General features: G+C 36.1%; 1 protein-coding gene across 6 annotated transcripts in view; it reads right to left on the bottom strand.

The window, feature by feature from the left end:
• Nucleotides 1-14,290, bottom strand: part of PPARG (peroxisome proliferator activated receptor gamma) — a 123,305-nt gene that overhangs the window by 69,467 nt on the left and 39,548 nt on the right. The window lies entirely within an intron of this gene.

The following is a 14,290-nucleotide window of genomic DNA, read 5'->3' as shown; positions in this document are numbered from 1 at the left end:
ATGATCAGATGGCAATAATTCCCTTAGACTTATCCCAATGTTCCCCCAAGTGGCCTAAGTATCTATCAGTTTCATCTACATTGAGTAACTGGTCATCCTGCAAGGCGACGAGTCAAAGTTTCCCTGGTAATCATGGAGCAACAGCTTGGTGGGGAAAATGCATACTTGGGTCTCAACAGCCCAGAATAAAGTGGAGAGTTGGGCATTTGTATTGCTTAAAAGCCTTAAAAAAACCAAAAAGCTTTTACTCAGGTAGTTCAAGTAAAAGCAAGCTTCTTGACAGTCCAAATGACTGAGGAAATTATAGGTGTGTAGAACTAGTTTTGTCTATATTCAACTTGAACCGTCAATAAAGGAGTTTCTCTCAATGCTGGGAAATTTCCCTCTCAATGCTGGGAAATTTCCTTGTATTACAGACACAATGATAATAGTTAAAAGTGTGATTAGTCTACGATTTTTGATTGAATATAATGATAGATCAAAATCAATTCTAGAAGTCAAGGACAATTTCCTTCTTGTTAATAAAACAGAACAAAAATTTAAGCCCATTCTGCTTACAGATACTCTTCCTCAATGTCCCAAGATGTGCTTGAGTCTGGAAGGCAAATTTTAGCTTTCTTCCTATGAAATGGCAGTTTCTCCCTCAATTCCCTATCCTCTCCCCATTCTTGCTTTCAGGTTCCAATGTCTCCCCAACTTTAAAAAAAATGAACAAGTTTATTAAAATGTTAAGATTATGCCAGAGTATAAGAAGGACAAAACGGGCAGAAGGATACAATTTTAGAGTGAAACTCTATAAAAGTCTAACACTCTGTTAATAAGATGAGAAAACAAGGCCCCCAAATGACAAGTACACTCTCCAGGTTAAACAGGTAGGTAGTGACGTGGAACTAGAATCTAGGTTTTTAGGTATCTAATTCCCCAGCCAGCCTACTATTGGCCTTCCCCAACTTCTTAAAAGTGTCTAAATTACCTCTTTTAATAAATCAGTCACCACAGGGACAGAGTATAGAATGAGTTAAGGGGAAAATATGTTAACTCTTTCACAGAGTATCAGTCAATAACTGTCATTCATTTTTCAATACCCATAGATATGGAGTTGGTGTGGGGAGCTTCTCAATGCCTTTTTCTCCCTTATTCCTACATTTCTTCAATGATAATGTAGGTCATTCAGGCTACATAATTCTATCTGGGGAGATCAGTTTAGTTTCTGAGGCCAAAAGCATTAAGCTGGTCCTCCAGTTGGACAGTGGTCTCTTCTGCTATTTGGGCAATACACAGATCCGTTCTTTCCAACTACCATCAAAGGGACTAATTTCTGGATTCTTTACCTACTATTACTTCTATTCTCTTTTTTCCCCCCTCAGACACCATTCAACTTGTCTGTCTACTGTTGTCCAACCCCCTAACAGTTCTCACTCACACTGTGCTTTAGCTATTCAAATACAGAATTATTTCTAACAGCTAATTATTCTCTAACATCTGAATCTAATGGCATCTACTCCTCTTGGACGGTATTGTTTGAGAGCAACAACCTGTCCTATTCACTGTATTTCACTCATTTATTTGTTCAACAAATGTTTGTTGGCAAAAAATCAGAATATATTGGCAGGTCTTGAGTTAGGTGTTAGCTTAATGAACAAGATGGATGTATTCTTATCTTGTGGATTTCAAAAATAGTCAATAAACAAAAGTTATAATTTTTATCAACAATTTTTATCAACGTGTGGATTGTAGGCTCAGTAAGTGTTGCCTAAACTCTTGACAGCATATCAAGCAATATAGAAAACATTCCAAGTTACTAACAAAATACTCATACAATGTGGATTTTAATCATATTTTTAATGTTAGTAACAATATTTATTTTTTTAAGATTTATTGATTTATTTGAGAGAGAGAAAGAGTGTGAGCGGGGGAAGGGGCAGAGGGAGAAGGAGAGAATCTCAAGCAGACTCCCCGCTGAGTGTGGAGCCGCACAGAGCTCAATCCCAGGACCCCGAGAATATGACCTGAGCTGAAACCAAGAGTCCAATGCTCAACTGACTGAGCTACCCGGCACCCCAGTAACAGTATTTTAATATTTTGTATCACAGTATAACACCAGGTCACTTGAGAAATAACTTGTTCATGTGGATATTAAAATGGACAAAAATAAACGGAGCCAATGCCAATTTATATCTAATTAGGAATGTGCTTTGCCCTGAGATATTGAAAAGACTTATTTTATTTTACAGTGATCCATCCAGGTATTCCTCAAATATTTACCAAACACCTTCTGAGTGCCAGATATTATTCTAGATATAGGAGATAAATCCATTAATAATCCAAAGTTCCTATCCTCAGTAAGTTTATATTTAACTATATTCACCAAAATTATCCAAATATACCTGAAAGAGTGATCTTTCAGCTCATTTAACTTTGAAGGTCAATTAGCATGCACTGATATAAGAAATAATACATTTGCTTAAATGAAGTCATTCCTATCAATGGACAGTATATGATCAACAGAAAATTTATGAGAGTTTTGACATGCATGTGACTATTTCTATCTTCAACGCCTTAAGATTCCCCAGTGTCCTACTCTTCATAATATCAAAATCTAAAGAATATTACAATAAGATGCATAAAAGAGCATGCTGGTAAATGGGACTATAATGTAAGATGTTGGAGCTGTAGACCATATCTAGGTGTTTTGCACACCAATTGCATATCAGTACTTTGCATCTGAAGGGTACCTCTACAAAGAAGTCTATGGCTTTCCATCCCATGGAGAACCCCCTTTGAAGGCTAGTCCTTGCTAATTCAGCAGAGTGAAGAGGAATGGTAGAAGACCACCTTCCTAATGCACTTGCACAAAAGCTAACTCAGCTTCTTCTATTAAGGGATGCAGGGATCTGTGTGATATAGAAGGTCATCTCCTCTTGGACTCTGGAGACATATGGGGTATGGATGTGATTGTGGGTAGAGTAGACACGAACAGCAAGAGAAAGAATGAAGATAATTAGGAATGGCCATATAGTGAGGAGGCTGAAAAACTTAATTCTGTCCTAGTTTATGACACTAGGACAAAAATGTAATTTGGTATTTGAGAAGGCTATGCTTCAATATTTTGTTTTCAGTATTATTTATGATTCCTGTCTTTAGCCAAAAGAATCTGAATATTACTCAGCCAAAAAACTCCCCAAATTTTAGTACACTTACAAGAAGGCAACTGGACTAATAACAGCTGTGCATGTCTAAAAATCCATAGTTAATAAAATCATAGTATTATATATGTAAAGGGTTTTTAAAAACATTATTCGGGGGCACCTGGGTGGCTCAGTCGTTAAGCGTCTGCCTTCGGCTCGGGTCATGATCCCAGGGTCCTGGGATCGAGCCCCGCATCGGGCTCCCTGCTCACCAGGAAGCCTGCTTCTCCCTCTCCCTCTCCCCCTGCTTGTGTTCCCTCTCTTGCTGTGTCTCTCTCTGTCAAATAAATAAATAAAATCTTTAAAAAAAATTTAAAAAAATAAAAAATAAAAGCATTATTCAGTGTTTAGAATAATTTATATCAAATATATCCATAAAATAGAATATTAAATACTTTTTGTGTTGTGTTACTCTTGAAAGCTAATTAAAATCTTGCTTTTTTTGGCTGTAGGTTAAATCTGGATTTTATCCTCTAGAGTAAAACTGAATTTTTAAAACTGCTTTAATTGCTTCCTTTTTCTTTTATGTAAAATAAGCTATGTTAGTATTGGTATAAAATAGTGTGTATAGTATTTTTTTCTTTTGTTGTAACCCCATTTTAAAAGCTGCTTCATTTAATGCTTCAGGCACTATGAATACTTATGCTGGCCCCTAAAGGTTAGGAGCTCCTCAGGAGAACAAGATTGAACACTTCTTTGTATCTCTAGAGCCTAGCAGTGTCTCTAGTTGGCACAGAACATGTTTATTATTTTTGTTGATGTTGAGAATCATGAAAGAACAGCTGCTTGCACGTCTGTCTCACACGGATCATTCAAGGAAGAGTTTAGAGACCTAATGAACTGACAACAACATCACTTATCTTCTTGTTCCAACAAGACATTTCCCTGTGGTACTCCAAAGGACACCAGGATAATCGCGAACAAGCAGAATGGCTACCTGGCTCACTGCTCCCCCTACCCAGAACTGCTGCCTTTTCCTACTCCAATTCAAGTTGGCTCAGAACTCTAGCTTCTAGCTGTGGTTGCATCAATTCAGGGTTTCTTCATAGTCACAGGGGACACAACATGGAAGAAATGATGTTCCAATGGGACACAAGCCTAACAGAGGAACAAATAATCCTGTATCTTAAGATGTAAATTCCACTGCGACCATCACAGCAAGCCTGGTACTCCCATGGAAAGAGACAAAGGAAGGTTGCTGTTGAGAACATCTGTGTTTTGTTTTTTTGTTTTTAAAGGCGAAGTCCATTCTTCTTTAATCAAAAACAATAATTTGGTTCAGATTTTCAAAAAGTAACATTTTCTATACAGGATTAATATTTCAAACTAATATACCATTTTGATTTAAAGAAACACCAACTGAAAATTTCCTTTTCTTCTCCCCTTTCAAAAGTTAACTTGCCAGTAATATCTGAAAAAGAGCCTAACCTGTCTATAACTACTTTCTAGGGATCAACTAAACACTTTTCAAATTACCGTACCTTTGAACCAACGACATCTCACCTAAACTATGTTTAAGTTGTCTTTGCCTATAATATCTGAAGTTCTCCAGTAATGTGGTTTCAGGCATAAGATACAATGGGTTGTATGATCAACTGACCCAGATTTAAATTGTGTAAAATCCTAAACCTCTAAAACATATCTTCTTCACGTTCAGGTTTTAACAATTAATTTTTCAAGATCAGTTATATGGAGATTCCCTAGGTAACATACCTTATCCCTGGTGAATCACACTAGAATTCCACAAACATCCTAAAGCAAGCTCAGAGCCACAGTGCTATACACAAGTTCAGTTTATGTAAAATAAACAATTTACCAGTTCTGCAACTGTACCAAAGGAAATATATGGATTACTGAGATCACAGGCTTATAAAACTTAATACTGGGGAGATTAATATATTCAAACTCTTTTAATTTTTCACATAAGGAAAATGAGTTCCAGAAAAATGAAATGATTTGCCCAAGGTATTATCGAGATAATTAGGAGCAGAGTTTGAACTAAACATCAGGTTTCTTCATTCCCAGTCCAAAGCACCAAACTGTGCTCTGTCATGAAAATGATGCAATAAAATGTTCAAATAAATTGTTCCGATCCATTACCCTTAATGCCAACAATTATGTTAGAAGTCTATCAGCATGAAAGCATTTGTACTATGATATGATTCACTTAATGTGCATGAATCACCAATGAGAATGCCATAGTTCATCACAGAGTTTAGAGACTTTGCTTTCTACAAAGTAAGTACTCAATAACAACTTGGTAAATAAAATCCAGTAATATTTGAGCAATCAATTCAGGAATTCATTTTGCTGACAAATGTCCTTTTGCCTCATTCATATATTCTTTAAGAGTCATCCTAGCATTCTGAAGTTCTTCGGGTAGAAACAGTTGTCTTTTCTACTGACATAGTTCTTTGTTCTTATGAAAATAAAATAATAAAATTACTATTTGAAATCTTCCACTTTGCGGTAATAATACTGTAATTTTTTTAAAAAGTACATTAGAGCTGCATGGTGTTTTTAACCTCATTTGAAATTCACAATGCCACTGGGAGGTTATTCAAAGCAAAACAAGAAAATAATAGCAAGTGCCGAATAGGGCCTCAATATGGAACCTGGTAATGGGTTTGGGTCATAAAGTTTTACTTTATTTTCTATTTATAAAGTTATACTTTATTTTCTATCAACTCTGTAAATGCTATCATGAATAAAATGGTCTACTACTAAGTGAACTTATAAAATTCATACTTGTTTTTGAAGATTCCATACTCTACTTGTATACCATTTCTTCATGAAACATATTTATGTTCATGGAACATGTTTAAAAGCAATAGCAGGTAATATAAAATGTTAACAAAAGGAGAAATTGGGTGAGGGTTATATTAATACCTCTTCAACTTCTTTGTAAATCTAAAATTATCCCAAAATAAAAACTTCATTTAAAAGAATAAAAGCAATAGTAATGTCAGTTGATGACTGCTTTTTATTACTTTATTAATCAATTTTTCATGTGTAAGATTTAAATTTTTGATAAGAATTCATAAAATTATAATTTTGGGAGCCTCTTCTCTTCCAGGCAACTGATTTATTTCAATTGTCTTTAGTTCTCACAATTATTCTTTTAGATGAGAAAAGAGGTTTAGAGAAATAAGGTGACTTGCCAAAAGTAAAAATGCTTGTAATCGACAGAGTTTGAATTCAAAGCCAGGTCTGTTTGACTCTATACCACACCGACTAAAGACAAATAGGCAAAGTTTTACAGCCACAAACTATTACCAGATGTTTTTGAAAGATAAGAAAGTGTTTTCTAGTCTTTGTACCTTCTTTCCTCAAAGGAAACATATTTATTTTCCTTAAAGGACAAACTACACTGTTGCTTTTCTGCATATTGTTGTTTAATAATCTTATTATTACAGAACCAGTCTATGTTCATTGTTGAAAATTTAAAAACTAAATTATTTCTACTACTCAGAGATCATCGATGTTGAACTGTGTTTCTCTCACTGGTTCTTTTTCTGAGCATATGTATGATCCTAAGTATATACAGTACTTAAGTACATACATACAGTATTTGTATTTTTTAAATAAAAACGAGATATGGTACTTAGTAGTGGCAACCTGCTTCTTCAAGTCAATTAATATCAAGTCATTTCAAATAATATCCGTCCATATTCAAAATTCCCCAGCTGACCCAAAATGTTCCTTTACAGCTGGTTTGTTTCAAACCTGAATCTAATCCAGGATGATGAAATGCATCTGGTTATATGTCCCTTAAGTCTTTTTAAAAGACTTTCCTTAATTTTAAGGCCACTGACCAGTTGAAGAGATCAGGCCAGTTATCATGTAGAATGTTTCACCCTCTGGATTTGTCTGGTTGCTTTCTTGTGGTATCGTTTAGCTTGCTTCTCTATCCCTGTGTTACTTATAAACTGGGTGTTATATTGAAGATCTATGAATTCAAGTTAAACATTTTTTACTTGAATGTAACACAGGTAATGTTCTAGACTTCCTATTCGATTACATCAGAGACACAGCATATGACTGACCATTGATGATGCTAAAATCAACTACTAATTTAGAATGATGACAGTCAGATCTTTCCATTGCAAGGTTCCTTTTTTTTCCTTGCAACTAGAAAGTAATCTGTGTGCTGTGACTTTGGCATATAAGGATGTTCAGTTTTACCAATTGCTCATTTAAAGATTTTAACACATTTAATGATCTTCTCCTGAACCAATACTATGAGTTTATGAAATGAAGCTTTTCTAATTCTATCACTCCTTCTGCATTTGTTTTTTTAAAGTTTTATTTATTTGACAGAAAGAGACACAGCAAGAGAGAGAACACAAGCAGGGGGAGTGGGAGAGGGAGAAGCAGGCCTCCTGCTGAGCAGGGAGCCCGATGCGGGGCTCAATCCCAGGACCCTGGGATCATGACCTGAACCGAAGGCAGATGCTTAATGACTGAGCCACCCAGGCGCCCCCCCTTCTGCATTTGTTAGCTGCCCTTTTCCGATGAGGCAGAGCTTTCTTTTGGGAAGTATAACTGTGTGGATACCCTGAAACAGTTCCTACTACAAAGGAAGAATAAATATCTCATCTGTTCTCTGTCATTAAAAGGTAGATATCTTCAACACCAAACTTTCTTGGTTGGGCATATCTGTATCTTCTGTTCATTGAAAGTTCCTATCATAAAATATTTATATACCTAAGTTTCTCTTTTTTCAATCATTTCTAAAGACTTTGATTTTAACTTCAATTTTCTGTTATCCTTGGTCCTGACAGTTACAACCGGGACATCCATCCACTGGTTCTTTTTCTTTTTATGGCATATACAAAACCACTTATCACCCCCTAATAAAATAACTAATGCTTTAGTTTTACCTAACAATTTCCATTAACAGGGACTTTCAGTTTTTATCAAATGTTTATTCCTAAATTATAGGGAATACGTAGAATACAACTTAACTGGTTCTTCCAAAATTATATCGTGTGTCAGCAAAGCTTTAGGAAGAGAGTCTAAGATTCCTGACGGGTTTATGGACTAATTAAACCACATTCCAACCACCAAGTTTGTTCTTTATACCCCAACGTTGCTTTTCTTCAGATACACTAAGCTCTAGGAAGTAAGATGCTATGTTTCTATATTTACAAACATAAACCCCATTGTAATAAACTTTTCATTTTAAACATCCAAAAACTTCTTATTGAACACAAAAGGAAGCCGAAGACAGACAGGAAATAACTTTTTCAGTTCTAAAATGAGCACACACACTCCAATAGAAATAAAAACAAAACTGAGTCTTAAAGTCAGTCCTCCTTCTAATTTGTTTTTATTTATCTATTGCACACAGTCAGATGAATAGCTCAAAATGCCTAAAGTCATTCTGGGCAAGTTGACAAGGATCCTACACATTGAAATGAGAAGTGGGGAGAAGGCCAGATTGCTTAATTGTTACTTGGGAATCCGAGGAGGTGGACAAGCCAGAATCTTGATGGGGATCCAAAGAGTACAACTTCTTCCTTAGGCAGCAGAAGGAAACAATGGGCCAGATTTTCATACTGTGTCATTTTATAGGATGATTCCATTGTATCGTCCATTGTTTCTTTCATGTACTGCCTGAAGGGGAAGTGTATTGTGATCTATGGAAGAGCACCCGTAAGAGTTATAGAGGATGAGAACAGAGCCTCTGGGAGATTAATGAATGGTGCGGCATTCAGTCTAGCATGGAAATTTCAGATAAACATTCTGGGAACTGCGTACTCAAAAGACCTATGCCTTAAGGTCAGGAAGTTTAACTGACCAAGAGTTAATGAGACAAGGAATATGCCAAGCTGATTAAAGGGGCTTTGAAAAGAACATTTGGGGAGGGGGGACAATAAATAGGAGCTTGAGAAAGGATAACAGAAATGTGAAGATGAGGTTGTCATATCTACAGGAAGTCTTAGAGAACATATAATCTAACTCCCTCTTCATTTGCAGATGGGGAAACCAAGGCAGAGAGAGGTTAAGTGACTTGCTGAGGCCTTGCCCAAGATTTAATACAGAGTTAATGCCAAAGTCAAAGCTAGAATAGAATCCATGATCTCTTAAGTACTAGATGCTCTCTCTGGTTCCACTAAAATAGTGTTTTTTTCAATTAGGTCTCCTTACCATGGGGGAGGGATATCTATGGATATATACTTCTAGGAAGTCCTACTTAAAAAAAAAAAACTTTATAAAAAGCTTTATTAACAACTTTACTGAGGTATATTTTATATATCATAAAATTCATTTCAAGTGTACAATTGAATGAAATCTGGTAAATTTACCAAGTTTTGCAACCATCATCATAAATCAGTTTTAGAACATTTTTATCACCCAGTAAGATCTTTCATGCTGATTTACTATCAATCCAAGTTCCCCACCCCCAATCCCAGGCAACCACAAATCTACTTTTCTGCCTTTATAGATTTGCTTTTACTGGACATTTTGTATAAATGTAATCATGCAATATACGGTCTTGTGTCTGGCTTTCATTTTTTTTTTTTTTAAATTAAGTAGGCTCCATGCCCAATGTGGGGCTTCAACTAACAACCCTGAGATCAAGAGTCAATTAAATGCTCTACTGACTAAGCCAGTCAGGCACCCCTCTGGCTTTTTTTCACCTAGGATTACTGTTTTTGAGGTTCATCCATGTGGTAGCATGTATCAGTAGTGAGTTCCTTTTTACCGATGAAGAATCTAGGTCAGGCCATATATGAGTATACCATATTTTGGCTATTCATTTAGTTGATGGACAATGAAACTATTTCCAATTTTTGAAAAAAAAAATTTAATTCTATATTTTTAATTTTCCTTTCATTCTAATGATAAAAAACTGAAATAATTTATATTTTAGATTATCTGGCTATCTGGATTATCTAGATGATTTTGTAACCAAATACACACAGGTTCAGTGCCACAGCTTGTATTTATGATTTCATAAACTCAAATATGGTTCCCAGGATTACTACTTTAGTTGTCCAGGATTCATGACAGAAGGACACAGGTAGACTTTTAACATGTAAATGATCCATTTGAGTTCAGTGAAAACCAAATGAGGCCCAGTAATATTGTCAAGAGGACTGTTTCACAGAAGAGTTCAGTCAGAGAAAAGTTAAGGGAGAATTTAATCAGATATATGGCACTGAAGAGCACAGGGTTTAGAACCTCAAAAACAGGTGTTACAGCAGTCATTTCCATTCTGAATTATTAATTTGAATGTTAAGAATTTTGTTATTTGATTTGTTTTGGTTGTATGTAAGAGCTATATGCATCAAAAATTTATAGCTAGTTTTGTACATATTTAAGTTACGTTACAATAAAAAGTATGTGAACGCTAAGAATCGTAAGACATTTTTCCTTACAAGAAGTCTGTGCTTGGGGTGCTGGGTGGCTCAGTCATTAAGCATCTGCCTTTGGCTCAGGTCGTGATCCCAGGGTCCTGGGATCGAGCCCTGCATCGGGCTTCCTGCTCAGTGGGAAGCCTGCTTCTCCCTCTCCCACTCCCCCTGCTGTGTTCCCTCTCTCGCTGTCTCTGTCAAATAAATAAATAAAATCTTAAAAAAAAAAAAAGTCTGCGCTTTTACTCAAATACTAATAAGAAGTAGCTATATAAAATAATTGAACCAGACTTTAAAAGTGTTTCTTACCCTCTCATTTTATAGATAATGAAAAAAGAAGTGGATGACCTTACAAAATGATACAGCTAGTCAGTGATCGAGCTAGGTCTAAAATACAGACTCTTCCCTGCCATCGCTATAAAACATTTTCTCCAAGTTGTATATTGTTAATCTCATTGAGCCTTTAGTCATTTTATAAATAAGATATTCACTGAGATTGAGACATGAAACAGATTCTTTTTCTAAACCATATTTTTCTACCAATGACTGAATAATGATTATAATCCAAACCTTTAACTGAGGATCTAACATCTGGTATTCACATAGCTGGCATGGGGAAGAAGAAAAGATGTTTTAGCTAAATTCAAGAGTCAAGAGGCAGAATGGTATACATAACTCGAAAGTGGAAGACCAGGGTTCAACCTTCAGTTCTGCCACTAACTCTGTTTGCAAACTCAGGCAAGTCACAATGACTCTGGTCGTAATTCCCAATTTTTTAAAGTGAAAATAAGGAAAGGCAGGTAGAGTAGATGACTTCTAACAGTTCCCTTTAGCTCTTCCATTCAATGAATTACAAGTGTTTAGGTCTCATCTATCATAAACTCTTGTCCCTAGTTAGAATCACACCTAACCTCTGCATAAGTTAATAATATTGCTATAATCCACCCGCACATCTACCTACTCATCCCCTTTATTGTTCACTATTTCCTAACATGTAACTTAAGTTCTATTCAAAAGGATGTATCTAGTCACTCCTATGTACCTGTGGCATATGGTAGATGTTCAATAAATGTGGAGTGGATGCATTAATGTGTGAATGAATGTGTATTTCTTATTTTCTGTCATCCACCAGGACTTGTTTCTGGCTTCTTGATCTTATTTATAACATTTAAGGATATTTTCTTGATTAGCACAAAGTAAATACTCTTTGTGCATCAATTTATTATTTCTAACCCCTAATAATTCATTTACGTAGAGTCAATACCACATAATTTACAGCTAAGTTGTTTCATAGATATTTGTTTTATTCCTCCAGGTATATTGTCAAGTCCTTTGGAAACATGAGAGGGTATGCTTTTTACTTCATTTATTTTTTGTATTACAGCACTAGATGTTCAAGATTTAACTGACTGTTAATTCCAAACAGATAATACGCTGTCTTTTCAAAGGCCTTCAGGAAATTATCCTACTCCAAATTTAAATGTCCGTGGGAAACTCAGCCCCCTTGTTTTACTTTCAGAAGAGGGTCTAAGAAAGATGCTTACTCTTCTTTGAATACTGCCCCTGTACAAACCTAAAGACCATTATTCAAAACAACATTCCTCTTCCTTACCTTCTTTGCCCAGCTTAAGAATCGGTTTCTCAAAATTAGCTCGGATTCGGTTTTTGGTACTTGAAAATTCTAGCATAATTAATTCTTTGAGTTGTGCACATAAAGAGTCTTGGGCTGTGAAGGAGCACAGGGTTCTAATCAAGACTCTACTGCTTACGAATGTCTTTGGGCAAGTCACTGAGCACTTCTGGGCTTCAATTTCTCCATCTATATAAAATGGAAAGTGACATCTACCCTGCTTACAGGGGTATTATGAGGATTAAATATTTTACTACCTGAAAAAACTTTACATGTTTTAAAGCTCTATGCAAATGTAAGATATTATTTCCCTATTGTTGCCAGAACACTAAAAGCATTTTTCTTATGGCTATAATTTAAGAGCTCCATTGAACACACATTAAAAAATATATACATGTAAGAAGGCTGAAAGGAGCTATGCTATTGTTAGTTATTTCTGGGTGATGGGATTATGAATGATTGTTTTTTGCTTCATATTTTTTGGCGTATTTTTCAATAGTAGCTACCACTCTTAGAATTTAAAAAGTTATTTTAAATAAAATAAAGACTCTCTGCAACAATTGAGTATTTAAAAAAAAAACAGCCATCAAATCTGGAGGACTTTAAAAGAAAATATCAAGCAAGTCTTTTATAGTTAATAAAATTAAGTTTCTGAGTAGATTATTAAGGTAAATGGCAGAGACATTCAGCTAGCTTTTCAAAGAAGAGGAAGGTTATCAAGAATAATATGTTTTCATTTTTCTAAAGAACTATTATCTTCCATCTTTTTTTTTTTTTTAATTCTGTGAAGTGTTTCTGCTAGATATCAGCATCACCAGTCCTCAAAGAGTATCAAGAGGTGAGAGACTCACAACATGGAAAACCTCAGACAGGAAGCTTAACGTTAGTATTGCATAAAAGATACCACAAACTCCTGACCTGGTTCTTGTCCTCCGCCTCTCCGCACTACTCCCCATGAGCAGCCAGCATTAATCTGATGGATCTTATGATGCTCAGAATGCATTCACAAATCACTTTCCAGCTCAGCTCACATCTTATTTACTGAGAATTCTGACCAGTAGCCTTTTGGTTTCCAGCACTGTCCCAGCCCCAATATCATTTCCCCTTTAATATGTTCTCATCATTCCCAGACCTCACCTCCTGATTAGGGTCTCTGAGGGATGAAATAAGATGACCATATACTTTTTTACCCAACCTGGGACACTTTCAAGAGTGAAAGAGGGCAATATTAAAAACGACACTCAAGGAAGAGGCATCAGCCCAGACTGTCACAGGCAACCAGGAATATAATCACTTCAAAATTCAGCAGAGTGGGGGAGCCTGGCCAGCTCAGCATGCCACTCTTGATCTCGAGGTCGTGAATTCAAGCCCCATGTTGGGCATGGAGCCTACTTTTTAAAAAATTTCAGCAAAGTGAGGAGATGTAAGAGAGGAGAAGAAGTTTCATGATGTCTTTGGTCCCGGCCCTGAAACTAGGTCAAGACTGCCACTGTTCATTGCACATTGCCTTCCACTTTTTTTTTTTTTTTAAAGATTTTCATTTTTATTTATTTGAGAGAGAGAGAGAGAGAGAATGAGAGAGAGAGAGCACATGAGAGGGGGGAGGGTCAGAGGGAGAAGCAGACTCCCCACAGAGCAGGGAACCCGCGGGACTCCGGGATCATGACCTGAGCCGAAGGCAGACGCTTAACCGACTGAGCCACCCAGGCACCCTTGCCTTCCACTTCTAATGGTTGTTCACTCTTGAATATAGGAATCCCCTATGAACACTTTCATTGGAAATTTATAATTAAATGGGGTGAAGCAAATTTTCTTTGTTTGCTTTTCTTTTCTTCTTTTTTTCTTAATGTGAAAGGTTCACACAGGGCAGCTGTTTTGCAAAGGAGTGTGTGAATTGCAAAGGTTTTGCCCTAGGCTGTCTTGCATTAAGAACTGTTGCATCTGGCCACTTTTCAAGTAACCAGATGTGAAGAAAGTAATGCCCATTTGGATTACAAATCTCATTTTAATATCTTTCAACATAAATAACAAGAGTCAATACACTTATTTCAAGGCTTCCAAGAGGTGAGAGACCTTAACCACACAAGAATTACACTCTAGAAACACTA

Source organism: Leptonychotes weddellii, chromosome 1 (assembly GCF_054177405.1).
Source record: "Leptonychotes weddellii isolate Sample4059 chromosome 1, ASM5417740v2, whole genome shotgun sequence".
Classification (NCBI taxonomy): domain Eukaryota; kingdom Metazoa; phylum Chordata; class Mammalia; order Carnivora; family Phocidae; genus Leptonychotes; species Leptonychotes weddellii.
This window is presented reverse-complemented; position numbering and strand designations above follow the sequence as displayed.